This window comes from Erinaceus europaeus, chromosome X (genome assembly GCF_950295315.1).
Source record: "Erinaceus europaeus chromosome X, mEriEur2.1, whole genome shotgun sequence".
Classification (NCBI taxonomy): Eukaryota; Metazoa; Chordata; class Mammalia; order Eulipotyphla; family Erinaceidae; genus Erinaceus; species Erinaceus europaeus.
In genome coordinates, this window is record NC_080185.1 from 108301659 (window position 1) to 108316801 (window position 15143).

A 15143-nucleotide genomic window follows, 5' to 3' on the forward strand; every position below is an offset into this window, starting at 1 on the left:
AGAGTAACACTGACTAAAAATACCACTTACTCCACAGCATAGTACTTCAAAATATTTGGAGACAGCTATCATGTCTCTTTAGAATTTCCTTGGGAGTCGGGCTGTAGCGCAGCAGGTTAAGCGCAGGTGGCGCAAAGCACAAGGACCAGCATAAGGATCCCGGTTCGAACCCCGGCTCCCCACCTGCAGGGGAGTCGCTTCACAGGCGGTGAAGCAGGTCTGCAGGTGTCTATCTTTCTCTCCTCCTCTCTGTCTTCCCCTCCTCTCTCCATTTCTCTCTGTCCTATCCAACAACGACAACAATAATAACTACAACAATAGAACAACAAGGGCAACAAAAGGGAATAAATAAATAAAATAAATATTTAAAAAAAAAAAGAATTTCCTCTCAAGACAAAAATAGCCAGTTTCCTCAAAGTTCTGTCTGTAAATGAATTTGTCTAGATTTTCTCCTGGATTCCTTATGAAGAGTGGTGTCTGCAATATGGCATGATTCTTCAGATGTGACCAGGCTAGCCTGTATAATCTCCTTTGGACTGGACTTAACACCTTTCAGTTACATCTAGATTTATTATTTAACATTCCATCAATAATCAGTAGTGTTAACTACCTGTTAGACACACTACTATTCCTATTCTAAAGCCCTGTGAAACAGGTATTATTTACCATTTTATTTTATTCTATTTTTGCCTCCAGGGTTATCACTGGGGATTGGTGACAGCACTATGAATCCACTGCTCCTGGCAGCCATTTCTTTTTTAAATTTTTACTTATAAAATGGAAACACCGAGAAAACCATAGGACAAGAGGGGTACAATTCCACACAATTCCCTCCACCAGAACTCTGTATCCCATCCCCTCCCTTAATAGCTTTTCTGTTCTTTATCCCTTTGGGAGTATGGACCCAGAATCATTATGGGGTGCAGAAGGTGGAAGGTCTGGCTTCTGTAATTGCTTCCCCACTGAACATGGGCATTGAAAGGTTGATCTATACTCCCAGACTGTCTCTCTCTTTCCCTAGTGGGGTAGGGGTCTGGGAAGGCAGGGCTCTAGGACACATTGGTGTGGTTGTCTCTGGCAGCCATTTTTTTTAATGTTATTGAATAGGACAGAGAGAAATTGAGAGGATGGAGAGATAAAGAGGAACAGAGAAAGATAGATACCTGCCGACCTGCCTCCCAGTTTGTGAAGCATTCCCCCTGCAGTAGGGGAGCTGGGGGCTCGAACCGGGATCCTTGTGCAGATCCTTGTATTTAGTTCTATGGGCACTTAACCTGGTGCACCACCACCCAGCACCCATTTCCCCAGTTGTTTTTTTTTTAATTTTTTATATTTATTTACTTATTTTGCCTTTTGTTGCCCTTGTTGTTTTTCACTGTTGTTGTAGTTATTATTATTGTTGTTGTTATTGATGTCGTCATTGTTAGATAGGACAGAAAGAAATGGAGACAAGAGGGGAAGACAGAGAGGGGAGAGAAAAATAGACACCTTCAGACCTGCTTCACCGCCTGTGAAGCGACACCCCTGTAGGTGGGGAGCCGGGGGCTCAAACCCAGATCGTTCTGCTGGTCCTTGCGCTTTGTTCCACATGAGCTTAACCCACTGTGCTACCGCCCGACTCCCTGTTAACCCAGTTTTATAGACATAGTTTAGATAGTTAGGCTCTTACTCAAGTGGGTTCGCACATCTACAAAGGCAGTAGTATATGAATAAATGAATATTTGGATATTGTTCTGTCCTTCCACATTGCCTTACATTGAAATCCAAATAATGTCAGCTCTGTCCCAGCTATCAAAATAGATGCTTCCCCGGGGAGTCGGGCTGTAGCGCAGCGGGTTAAGCGCAGGTGGCGCAAAGCACAAGGACCGGCATAAGGATCCCGGTTCGAACCCCGGCTCCCCACCTGCAGGGGAGTCGCTTCACAGGTGGTGAAGCAGGTATGCAGGTGTCTATCTTTCTCTCCCCCTCTCTGTCTTCCCCTCCTCTCTCCGTTTCTCTCTGTCCTATCCAACAACAACGACGACAACAACAATAACTACAACAATAAAACAACAAGGGCAACAAAAGGGAATAAATAAATAAAATAAAATAAAATAAAATAAAATAAAAAAAAAAAGATGCTTCCCCTATGTAGATTTAAAATTTTGTCATCTTGATTTGTTTTTCAGAAAGTAGGATATTTCAAGACTTTTCATCTTTAAATATATTGGGCATCATATAATATACAAAGCAGTATGCACTCTGGGATTTTTTTGTCAAGTCTCTTTATAGAACAGAGTTGTCTGGAGAGAACACCAGATCTCTCTCTCTCTCTCTCTCTCTCTCTCCATGGTGAACAATTCAAGAATCAGATTTTTTTTTTCCTAGAGCACTGTTCAGCTTGGCTTATGGTGGTGCAGGGGGTTGAACCTGGGACCTTGGAGCCATAGGCATGAAAGTCTATTTGCATAACAATTATGCTATTTTCCCTGTCCTGGGAATCAAATTATTCTGTCTGACTGTTCAACGCTAAATATTCAATGAAACTGTTTTCATTTAGTCCACAATCCTTCGTCTTGTTTATAACAAAAAGTTGAAAAATCATGTCCGAAACTAGTTTAGAATTAGGTTAAGTGATGATCATATTGATTTATGGTGAGTCAGATAAATTGTTTTTAAATGATAGCTATATTAAAATTACTAATATTCCTATAAAACCACAGGAATGTTTTTTAAATAATTCAACTTCTAAGATGAAATCCATTTGTGATAGGAACTATGTTTTGTTACAGACTATAATCCAAATTCAGTGAAAATCCTGTTATTATAATTTTAACCATGTTTAGAAATTATAGGTGTGGGAGGCAATAACAATTTTCACTTGTGACATTTTCATAATGATACTAAAAATATTTTCAAAAAGTTAACAGCATTATAAAGATGTGAAAATTCATGCAATTATGAAAAAATATGCTACCAAAATGATTAAATATTTTACTGATTTAAAAATTTTTATATAGATTTAAATTACATATTACAGATGTTTTACCTTTCAGAATTTGAATGCTTTTCATCTGGACAAATCTCTTGGTTATTCATTCATTCCTCCATTTTGTGAATAAGTTATTTTTGCAAGTAGTGTATTTTAACCTAGGAGTTTTCATAATATATTAGACCCAATTCCTGTCTTTCTGAAATGACAGATAGTCTATAACTCAGTAAGGGAGAGAAGTGTATGAATTATTTAAGGTTGATTATGATAAGTTTTATAAAAAGTAATTTAGACTGAAGTGAGAAAGATCAGTTATGGTCAAGATAATAGGCAGTATTTCTTAGGGCAGGTAGAATATAAACTGTGCTGTTAGCGAGCAAAATCAAACCACCATCCACTGCAAGGAAGCAAAAGATGTTTATTCACGAATTGCAATCCGGGCCGAGATGGTGACTGGTGTTAGTCTACCAAGCTCGACCCTGAACAAGGCTCAAACCACACAATTTATAGGAATTCAGACTCCACTCAGGGAGGGGGGAACACATCACCTTATTAGCCTATATCCAATCATTTCAAACTTATCAATAGCCTGATCCATTCAGAATAAAGCATGGGCTAGTTCTAAACATCACACCAGACCAATAGGTCCCCACCTAAGTGGGAGGGGGTCACCACATTCCTTTGCTCTTTGTTGGGACCACCTGGCCATCTGTTTGTAATTCATCAGGCCATCTGTTTGTAATTCATCAGGCCATCTGTTTGAACTACCTGGTGACAGTATCCCTATGCAAAGGTCATGAGGAGGTCTGTTCACTGCAGGGTCTGTTAAAGTAATTGATGGCCTTTTAAGTTCTGTTGAGGGGAAAAGGGCAAGGAATTTCCCACCTCACTGGGCAGGAGGGCAAAAAGCAACTATATTTAAACTATTCTTAAAACTCAAAAGCGATTATACTTATAACTAGTTATACTTATAACTATTATAATAGTTATACTTATAACTATTCTATAGTTACTGCCTCTAACATTCCCCACTAGTCTTAGCTGGGAATCAAATCCTTGATTCATCTTCTTCTTCTTCTTCTTCTTCTGAGCTGTATTGTACCTCGACATGAGACTCCAGGAGCATAACCTTTTCAGTTCTCCTTTTAACCAAGGAGATCAAAGACCTCCATAGACAAGGCCCCAGGGTAAGGAGTAGAAGCAGGGTGATCAGAGGCCCTGCCAGGGAACTAATTAGTGTTTTTAACCAAGAGGGCCAGGAAAATAGGTTTGCGAACCAGCTGTCCTCGCTTAGGTCTCTTAGACGGTTATCCCTGTCTTCTATCCTTTTCTTGACCTCGCTTAAAGTTGTCTTCACCATTCCAGAGTGGTTGGCATAAAAGCAACAGGCCTCGTTCAGGGCCACACATAACCCTCCCTGTTTCATGAATAGTAAATCAAGCCCCCTGCGATTCTGCAGGACCACCTCAGCCAATGAAGATAGGGACCCTTCAAGAGATTCAATAGTGCCCTCTAGTGTGGCCATATCCTGATTGATCTGCTGGTCTAATTGTACTAGAGTAGTCTCCTTAGCTAGGGCCGCAGCTCCCATTGCCGCTGTCCCCGCTATGGCTGCCCCCACAAGTATAGGAACCACTATCGGGACACGCTTTCGTCTTATTGGTCCGAGGTAGTCTGTTCCTTGCCGTTCAAGGTGTGCCCACCCTCTTCACCATGGGAATAGTATACATGGGGCAGGATATGGGCCAAAACACAGAGGTCCTTTTTGTTCATTCCGTAGGGGGTGATGCAGGGGGTCATGCACAAGGACCCAGGTTCAAACCCTAGTCCTCATGTGCAGGGGTGACATTTTATAAGCAGTAAAGCAGTGCTGCTGGGCAACGCTTCTCTCTCTCTCTCTCTCTCTCTCTCTCTCTCTGTCTCTTTCTCTCCACCCCCTGGAGTGGTGGATTTATTGTGCAGGCACTTAGCCCCAGTGATAATCCTAATGGGGAAAAATGTCATGGATATACTCTAAGGCTGAGGCTAGAGTATCCCCATTCCAGTAAATTTTAATCTTGATAATGTTTATATAAATCCTAAAGTTAGTAGAAGGAAGGAAGGAAGGAAGGAAAGAAGGAAGGAAGGAAGTCAAGAAAGAAAGAAAGAAAGAAAGAAAGAAAGAAAGAAAGAAAGAAAGGGAAAAGGAAGAAATAAATTCATTTCTTGGCCAAGAACAGACTAGTATTTTAGAGAAGTACCTGGAACACCAAAACCTAATCTGGTCTTAGATATCACACTGTAAACTGGATTTACAAAAGAAAATATGAGATAGATCTTGGTCGCTCCTCTCTCCTCCCCACCCTACCCCTCTCACCACTAGGTGCTCTAAGAATCTGCTGCTCTGGGTGAGTATTTTTTCCTTTTTCCTTTTCTTTTATTTGATAGGACAGAGAGAAATTGAGAGGGGAGGGGAAGATAGAGAGGGAAAGTAAAAGGGACATTTGCAGCACTTATTTCACTTCTTCTGAAGCTTTTCCCCTTGCTGATGGAGACTGGGGTTTGAATCTGGGTCCTTGTGCATAGTGATGTATGCGCAGGCATCTGGCCCTGAATCTTGATTTCTAAAGCTTTAGAGAATAGTGGTAACTAAGCGCCCCCCCCCCCAACAAAGCACTGCTTAATGGTGCTGCAAGGGATTGAACTGGGACTTTGGAGACTCAGGTGTGAGGGTCTGTTTGCATAACCATTATGCTATTTACTTCCATCCCACACACTTCTAATTACATTGGAAGTGAGTCATTACTTAAATCTTGGCTAAACTAGTGTGGCACTCTAGGGATAGTTATGTAGATGTTTCCTGTAAGTTTAGTAAATAAAACAAATTAGGAAGTAAAACAGCATGTTGTATGAAAAGACAGCACTAAAAAGCCCAAGGTTTGATTTTTTTTTCTAGTTTGAAGAAAATTACACTAACAAACAGTAATGAGTGCTAAGGAGAGTGCATTTCAGGATGGCAAAGAAAAACAGACTATAGTAATTGGTTATGTAATGTTCATGGTTCAGGACAGTTTCTCTTATTATTAAGAGATGCCTTCATAAAAGTAGACTTTATTAGACTTTTTATCGGAAAAAGTATAAAATTATGCTTTTACCCCAGTGTAATGTTATCTTGTCAAACAGTATTGAAAACAACTCCCTTCTTCCGCACCAGATTACCAGTGTTAGTCAGGTTCCACTCAGAAAAGAGAAACCACTCCAGGTGTTCTAAATAGAGGAAATTTCATACAGGCACTTACAAGTAAGGGCTATTGAAAAACTGAGAATCCAAAGAGAAGGCACAGGCAATCCAGGTGTTTCCAGAAGTGGGTGCTATATCTAAAGGATAAAGAGAGCAGCATTATTGAAGGGGAAGGAGCTGATGGTGGAAGCTGGAGCATTGTTAAATCAGCAAGATGGCAGTCACAAAAGAAGAGAATAAGCTAGAGAGAGACAGTAGAGGAGCTGCTGCTACTGGAAACGTGACTCAGAGGAGGGACCCTGATTTTTCCAATCTGCCTATCCTTAGTCTAAAGAAATTTATCTAACAAAATAACCATGGGGATGAGAAATTTTATAAGTACAAATAATTTCAACCTGGCTTTATTTGTGATTTGAAAAATAGAAATAATCAAAAGTCTTCAGGAGTTGCTATTTTAATACCTCATGGTGCATCTATAAAATGGAATGCTATTTAGTCATTAAAAATCATTATGTGGAAATTGGGGAGATATTTCTCTCAATAGTAGAGCTTGAGATTCCAGGTCTGAGCCCCATTGCCTCATATGATAGAGCTGACTGGTGATCTACACACACACACACACACACACACACACACACACACACACACACACACAATCTCTCTCTCTGTCTGTCTGTCCATCCGTCTGTCCATCTGTCTATCTTACATCTTTTTTTTCCCCTCCAGGGTTATCTTTGGGGCTCAGTGCCTGCACCAAGAATCCACTGCTCCTGGCAGCCATTTTTTTCCATTGTTGTCACTGTCATTGTTACTGCTGTTATTGTTGGACAGGGCAGAGAGAAATTGAGAGAGGAGGAGAGAATAAGATAGACACCTGCAGACCCACTTCACCGCTTGCAAAGTGACCCCCCCACACACACAGGTGGGGAGTTCAGGGTTCAAACTGGGTTCCCTGTGCTGGTCCTTGGGCTTCGCACTATGTGCACTTAACCTGGTGTGCCACCGCCTGGCCCCCCTTACATCTTTTTTCTCCCTTACTCTCATTGAAATAAGAAAAGAATAATCTGTATATAGCAACATAGAACTATCTCATAATGTGAAAAATAAAAAAGAAATTACAGCGTAAATTGTGAAATAGCCTTGTATAAGTCAAATAAATGTCTGTATATAATTTGTTAAATGTGAACGTTTTATTTTATTCATATATGATCTCTGTAATGATGTTACCATTGATTATCTTTAAGTCATGCGCTGGTATTTTATCTCCACATCTCTGTCATTTTTGTATCACAACAGACTTGATTTCTTATTGTGCTTTTCCCTCTTCTGTCTTCATGGTATGTGTGAGCATTTTGAGGCATATTGAAAGACTAAGGGTTAAAGGAAGGACAAAGTAATCTCCTTCATCCTCTTACTCTCTGCTGTAGACTGTCATCTCAGCAGCAGAAGCAGCTTCTCTGCTATACATACTTAAGTGTCTCCATTCTCTTTTATTGTGGTAACATCTACTTATAACACTGTATAACTTTCAGGAATATAGTTTAACGTCTCCACAAATGTATGTACCATATCCACATCCACCACCCTGCACACTTAAACTGTGTCAATCCTTCTACATGTCCTTCCTAATATTTGTAATGATTCATATTCAAATTAATATTGTATGAAAGAGCTTGTAAACATTTCCTTCAATATTATACATTACCAATCTTTGTCTATCTTGGAAGTGCATAGATTTATGTATATATGGACGTCTGTGTATGTATTCATGTCTGTGGAACTGATGTGGCTATGCCTACACATCTATGCTTATTTGTCTGAATGTCTATATGTGTCTGATAGTATCTGAGACTATATTAAATGTACAGACATAGAAATATAGTGGATCTTCATTATTTATGAAATCGACATTTTAAAATTATACTTAATAAAATTTATTGTAAGCAAGAAATCAACACTTGTTATACTTTTGTGGTCATTTGTAAACATGCACAATGATGAAAAATTGAGTTATCATATATACATGTTCCAGTTGAGGTCAAGCAAGATGATACTCTGACCAGCAACTGTATTTACTGTAAACCATTAATACCCCAATAAAATATTTTAAAAGTGAAAAAAGAAGTCATGTGTGCATTTTATGTTGTGAGATAAATCAATATCCATATTTCTCACACTCAGAAACATGACCCTTTATATCAGAAAGAAAAAAAAGTATATATATGACTTCAAACATTAGGTTTTAAGGTTCATGCTACTAAATTTCTTCTCTAAAGTAAGAATGTTATATGCTTATAATATTGAAAAGCCTTTTTAAAGGAGTCTTCCTTATATATTGTCATTTCTTTATTTAATGGGGAGTCAATGAATTACAGTAAAGTTGTTGGCACATGGGTACAATCTCTCATCTCATCTCATCACCTCCTTCTCCACAGTCAATTACATTGGTGCAATACACCCCACCCAGTCTATGTTTGGCTTTGTGCTTTCCCTTTCTGTCTTTGTTTCTTAAGTTCCACCTAAAAGTGAGATCATCTGCTTCTCTTTTTAGCTTATCTCGCTGAATATGATGCCTTCAAGTTCCAGCCAAGATGAGGCAAAGTTGATGATTTCATCATTTTTAACAGCTGAACAGTATTCCATTATGTATATACACACCACTTTTTAAGCTATACATCTGTCACTGGACATATGGATTGCTTCTAAATTTGGGCTATTACAAATTATGCTGCTATGAACATAAGTGTACACAGATCTGTTTTTGATAGATGTTTTTGTTTGTTTTTATAAATCTCCAGAAGAGAATTTGTTGGGTCATAAGGTTGGTTCATTTCCAGTGTTCTGAGAAATCTCCAGATGTTATAGCTCTTTTTATATAATACTTTTTTTTTCAACTGTGATACATTTTACAATGGCAGCTTAGGGTAATATATTTGTTTTGAAACTACAAAATAATTCTAGCATTTTGTTTAATGATCTAAATTGAGATGATTTAATTATTGATATAGTGTTTGTGCATGGTTACATAAACATGTTAGATTAACAAGGTACTTTAAGGAAACCTCTATGTAGAATTCTTAAATTTGCAGTTCACATTCATCACCATCATAGTCTTATCCATCTCATTATCATCATCATCATCATAGCTCCATGGATTCCACTAAAGTATTGTGCTAAGCACTTGACGTATGAGACTTCTGGGTCTTACAGAATAAGTCTGTTAACCCTAATTTTGAGTATGAGTATATTGAGGTATATTAGCTTTAAGTAAATGCTTAAGATATAATAATATATACCATTTCATTAAACTAGAGTTCTCTGAAAGCAGGGTCTTACTGAAGGTGCTCACTTGCATGGGTTAGGTGAGTCTCAGGCTTAAGTGAAGAAGGTGGGAGTAGCGAAACAGGGAAGGAAAGAATGAAAAGTCTGTGTGTCTTATCAAGGTCACTGCTCTAGGTAACCAGGTCTCCATTCTATCAGAATTCAAGAAACTTACAGGATGCTGCAACAAATCATTTACCTGAAGAGGAGGATAATTCCCATCCATTAAGCATAGAATATAGTCTCTGGAAGACCTAAGTCTGGACTTGTGAGTTGGGCATAGTGGTAGACCAAGTAGATTCCTATAGCATTAAAGTTCCAGGAATGATTCACAGTAAAGTGGAAATTGGGTTTGTAAGCAGTTGTTCACAGCAGCTGTGACTGAATCATTTGTGATTCTAGGAAGGTGATATAAGAAAACCAAGACATTGGCACCTGAGCTAGCAACTGATCCATTTCCTATGTGGTTCATTTGATATTAGGGGCTTCCTTGAGCACTCAGGATTTCAGATGGTAGTAGAAGATGGACTCCATAAACCATTCTGCAAATAGAAGAAAGATGGATGGGAAAATGCCAAGGTGTTGATAGGGATATGAATCTGAGATGAGTCATTCTCAATATCTTGTGGAGTGAATGTTACCCATATTGCATTATAACATGCTGATATCTACACACCATAACCCTGAATATGCTAATAAACATAATCCTCATTTTACAGACAACATCATTTGAGATGTGGAGAACTCCACCATTTATTAACAACTTGGTTCTAGCTTCCATTCGCTTACCTATTTTTATTGTATTTTACCTCTTTTTAAAATATTTTATTGTTTTATTAATGAGAAAGATAGGAGGAGAGAGAAAGAGCCAGACATCACACTGGCACAGGTGCTGCTGGGGATCGAACTCAGGACCTCACGCTTTAGAGTCCAAAGCCTTATCACTGCGCCACTTCCTGCACCACTTTTGCCTCTTTTTTTTTTTTAGTTCAAATAATTTTATTGGGGGGAAATAATGGTCTACAGGGCAGTTGTTGTCTCCCCATGATAGGTCTCTGCATAACACTGTTCTCTTACCTCTTATCTCGAATGGATACTCTACCTTCTGATACTGCTTTTATTCAGAATTTTCTGTCCTTCATGGCTTAGCTAGGTGTGAGATATCTCTGTTTTCTGGAGTCTTAATACTTTACCAGACTCTGTTTACATATTAACTGCCTCTCTAAGTCTTAGGGTCTCATCTTGAAGAAGAGAGAATCTGGTTATTTCTCAGTTCCATTTAACTTCAATACTCGATACTCTTTTGTTTGTATATGCTTATACTTTGCATGTTCTAATCACAGGAACTTTGATATGTAATTCAAACAATAGCTATACATACATAAGTTGCTTTCGGTAACCTACTGTGGGTTTGAAACACAAAGAGACCTTTATTTTTATGAACTGAAGTGCAAGAAAAAAAACTTGATTTTAAGTATTTCCTTAAATGGTCATTCAGAAATGGCTTGCTTCTGATTGATTGGTTGAGACATAATTGTTAAAACAAGTTCTGCATTATTTCAGTGATATCTTGCCTTTTTTACTTACAATTTAGGTCAATGTATTACTATTAAATCCCCATAGGTGCTGTACATAGTTCTGTGAGTGGATGTTGAAAGATCTGTGAAAATGGTTTTTATCTATGGCAGACTTATGGACTGATTGGGGAATTATTTTTCTCCAATTGAAAAAACAGAAGTGTAGATCACTAAATAGAAACTGTAATCAATTGTACTACTCATGTGGATATGTGACAGTCATATACTTGGAAAGGGTCCTTTATCTGTATCAAACCTACTAGAATTAACATGCAGTTTTGATGAGTTAGTGTGAATCAAATTGTTTTGTCTTATCATTTCTAAGTGAATCTGTAATAATAAATTGAGTTGCTGAAAATGCAGAGCTAATGGTAAACTGAGGAAGAGAGAGACTGTACAGCAAAGGAAAGAGTCAGCATAATATTTAGTGACATTTTTATCTAAGGGAATGTCAGGGGAAAAGATGATTTCCTTCTTTCTTTGTGGCGAGTGATGATAATCAATTTCGAAGCCTAAATATAATTTCAGAATCCTCCTAAACACTATGATCTAGAGCAGCAAACTTTTTTGTTAAATGGGAACATAGTACAGATTTTATCTTTGTGGGTGACACAGTATCTATTGCAACTGTTTAATTCCACTTTATAGTACAATTTGTATCACAAAGCAGACATAAATACCATATAAATAAATGGTCATGACTGTATTTCAGTAAAATATTTTCCAAGCTAGGAGGTTGACCTTGGACACCATACTTCTATGACTTCTGGTTTAGAGAGAGCCATTATGATTTTATCAGTTAGTACTACATATGTATTAACTTGCTTGCTACCTAAGATTTGAGGCAGCTTTAAGATACTCAACCTTTTTCATGTTTAATTTAACCACACAACTCAAGTTAAATGGATCCTATTGCTTCTGTTTTCAACTCAGCACCTTGCTAATTCTGTTACCTTGATCAGAGAATTTTTCCACATTTCTGAAGTTTCTTATTTGGCAAAGGAATCAAATGACAATATAGGGTCACTGTAAAAGGCAAGAGAAAACGTAGATGAATATTTGTAAACCATGCAACACCAGAGTACTCGAATAAAAAAAAAACTTACTTCTTAGGTGAATATGTCTCATGATGAACACTTTAAAATAGATTAATTTATTTATTCTGAGAGAATCTGCGTGTGATGGGAGAGAGAGAGAGAAATGAGAGAGAGAGAGAGAGAGAGAGAGAGAGAGAGAGAGACCAGAGATTGAATCTGGATTTCTGGGGTCTCAGGCAGGCAAGCTTTGTGCTGTGCTATATTCCCCAGGCATCATAAAGATAACTTAAATTTTTTTACCAGATAGAATTCATAATGCTTTTTCTCTGAAATCTACTTTTCTTGCCTTTGTTTAAATAAACATTTGTTGTAGCTAAAAAGGTAGAAATCTGTCTGATGTACCCCTCTTATATTATGGTTTTTGTTAGTATTTAATTTTTATAAATAAAAAATTTTAAAAAGATAAATCTATCTGAAATCACATGGATGACAGTCTTGAATTCAGACAGCTTTTATGGCATTTCTTCCTCTATAGCCTCAATTGAAATCCAGATTTATGTTGGAAGAAAACTTAAATCAAACCCCAGGTAAAACCCATACACCTGAATTCATCCATGAATCTTGATAAAACATCATAAGTCAAACATTAACAGTTTTACCAATGAGGAAATGAGTGCTCTAGATTATAGCCCGGGTTATCAGAATGAATATAACTTTATACAAAAAACATATACTTCTGATTGTCAAAACATTCACTTATCAGTAGTTTTCAATTTGATTTGAATAATGAACATAATAATTCCAGAAGATATTTGATATAGTTGGTAACTGAGACCCTCTAAAATTATAATATTTTTTTTCCTCATAGAAGGTTGATTTTTTCAAATTTTAAAAGATTCATGTATACATGTATTTATTTGGAGTGGAGGAGAGAACTAGGACATCACTCTGACACATATGATGCCAAGCTCAGAACCTTGTGCTTGAAAAATCCGACACCTTATCAACAATATACTGGCCTACCCCTTTGAATTATTTTTATTTTATTAGTAGGGTCAAATAGTTTATGGTATAGTTCCTGACACATAGGCAAAACTCATCCCCCCTTGACATGTGCACAGCGTGGGATCAGTCTCCCCAAAAATGTTTAGAAAGACTTTTCTAGTACACATCAGTTTGGCTAGTGGAACTTATGGTCAATTGACAGCCCAAGGAGAAATTCTTACCAAGCCTTTAAATGGTGCAGACTACCTAGATTTAGGGACATCTCTAGAAATACTTTTGTTAATATATATCAGAGAAACATATATTATTTTCTTTGTTGGGGAACTAATGGTTTACAATATAGTTGTTGACATATAAGTACAGCCTCTTACCTCCCTATAATAGGTGTCTGAAAGATACTCTCTCCCCCAACCTGGGTCCCTTTCCACCATACACCACGGCCCAAGAACCCTTTTATCTCCTCCCTTCCCACATTCCCCAGAATCTTTTGCTTTGGTGCAATATACTTCACACAGTCCAAATTTCACCTTATATTTTCCTTTACTGTCCTTGCTTCTTAAGTTTCTAAAAATGACATCATTAGGTATTTGTCCTTATCTTTCTGGTTTATCTCACTCAACATGATACTTTTAATTTCTGTCCAAGCTATGGCAAAGGAGATGATTTCACCTTTTTAATAGCTGCATAGTAATTCCATTGTATATATATTATATATATGACAAATTTCTTAGTCACTTATCTGTTCATGGTCATCTGGGTTGCTTCCAAGTTTGGGTTATTATAAATTGTGGTGCTGTGAGCATAGGTCTCTTCAGATGGGTCTCTTTGTTTCCTTTGTATCAATCTCCAGGAGAGGAATTGCCAGGTCATAGGCTGTGAAGCGACTCCCTTTCAGGTGGGGAGCCGGGGGCTCCAACTGGGATCCTTCTGCTGGTCCTTGTGCTTTGCACCACGGTGAGCTTAACCTGCTGCGCTACCGCCCGACTCCCCATTTAATGATATTTTGAACACTCTCCTAATAGCAATAACTGTTTCTTTTTTGGCTGTTAGTAAGTTTCCTTTGTACTAATTTCTTTCTTTGAAGAATAAGGACAGAAGCTTCTCACCTGCACACTATTCTGTCCTTTTCTAAGGAAAAGATTTACCATGAGCCAAACATAAGTGACCGAAAGTTGGTTGTGCTTTTTGCAAATAAGTAGAAGCAATTAGACTTCATGTCTTCTGGGATTCCCAGGACATGGTCTTTGACATTTTCTCTCCTGATTTCTGATTTCATTATTGTTCTAAAAGGTGAAGGTTCTAATACTTTTGAAATTCTGTTGAGCTTATCTTTAGTCCCTGGAGTGAAGTATAACAGAAAGAGCTGAGACAGGAGAGGTTTCTAATTTTAGAGACTTGGGAAGAATTCTGAGTGTCTCAAGTTCTCAATTTCATCATCTTTTTTTTTATATTATTTTTGTTTATTCCCTTTTGTTGCCCTTGTTGTTTTATTGTTGTAGTTATTATTGTTGTTGTTGTTGTTGGATAGGACAGAGAGAAATGGAGAGAGGGAGGGGAAGACAGAGAGGAGGAGAGAAAGATAGACACCTGCAGACCTGCTTCACCACCTGTGAAGCGACTCCCCTGCAGGTGGGGAGCCGGGGTTCGAACCGGGATCCTTCTGCCGGTCTCTGTGCTTTGCGCCACCTGCGCTTAGCCCGCTGTGCTACACCCCGACTCCCCTCAATTTCATTATCTTAAAAAGAACAATACTACCAACATTACTACAAAAATTTTCATATACATGTGGAAAGATATTAAAAGCTATAAACTCACATTTTCAATATTTTAATTATGAATAAATTAATTTGTATACATTAATACAAATAACTTACACATAAAGATAGTTTTCTCTTCTTCAAAATGAATCTGCTTGACTCTGGTAATGATTTACCAATATATAGTGAGAGAACCCAGGCTAAAAAAAAAAAACAGGTTCTTTTTTGTAGTTCACCAACTTTGTTGTCATTCCT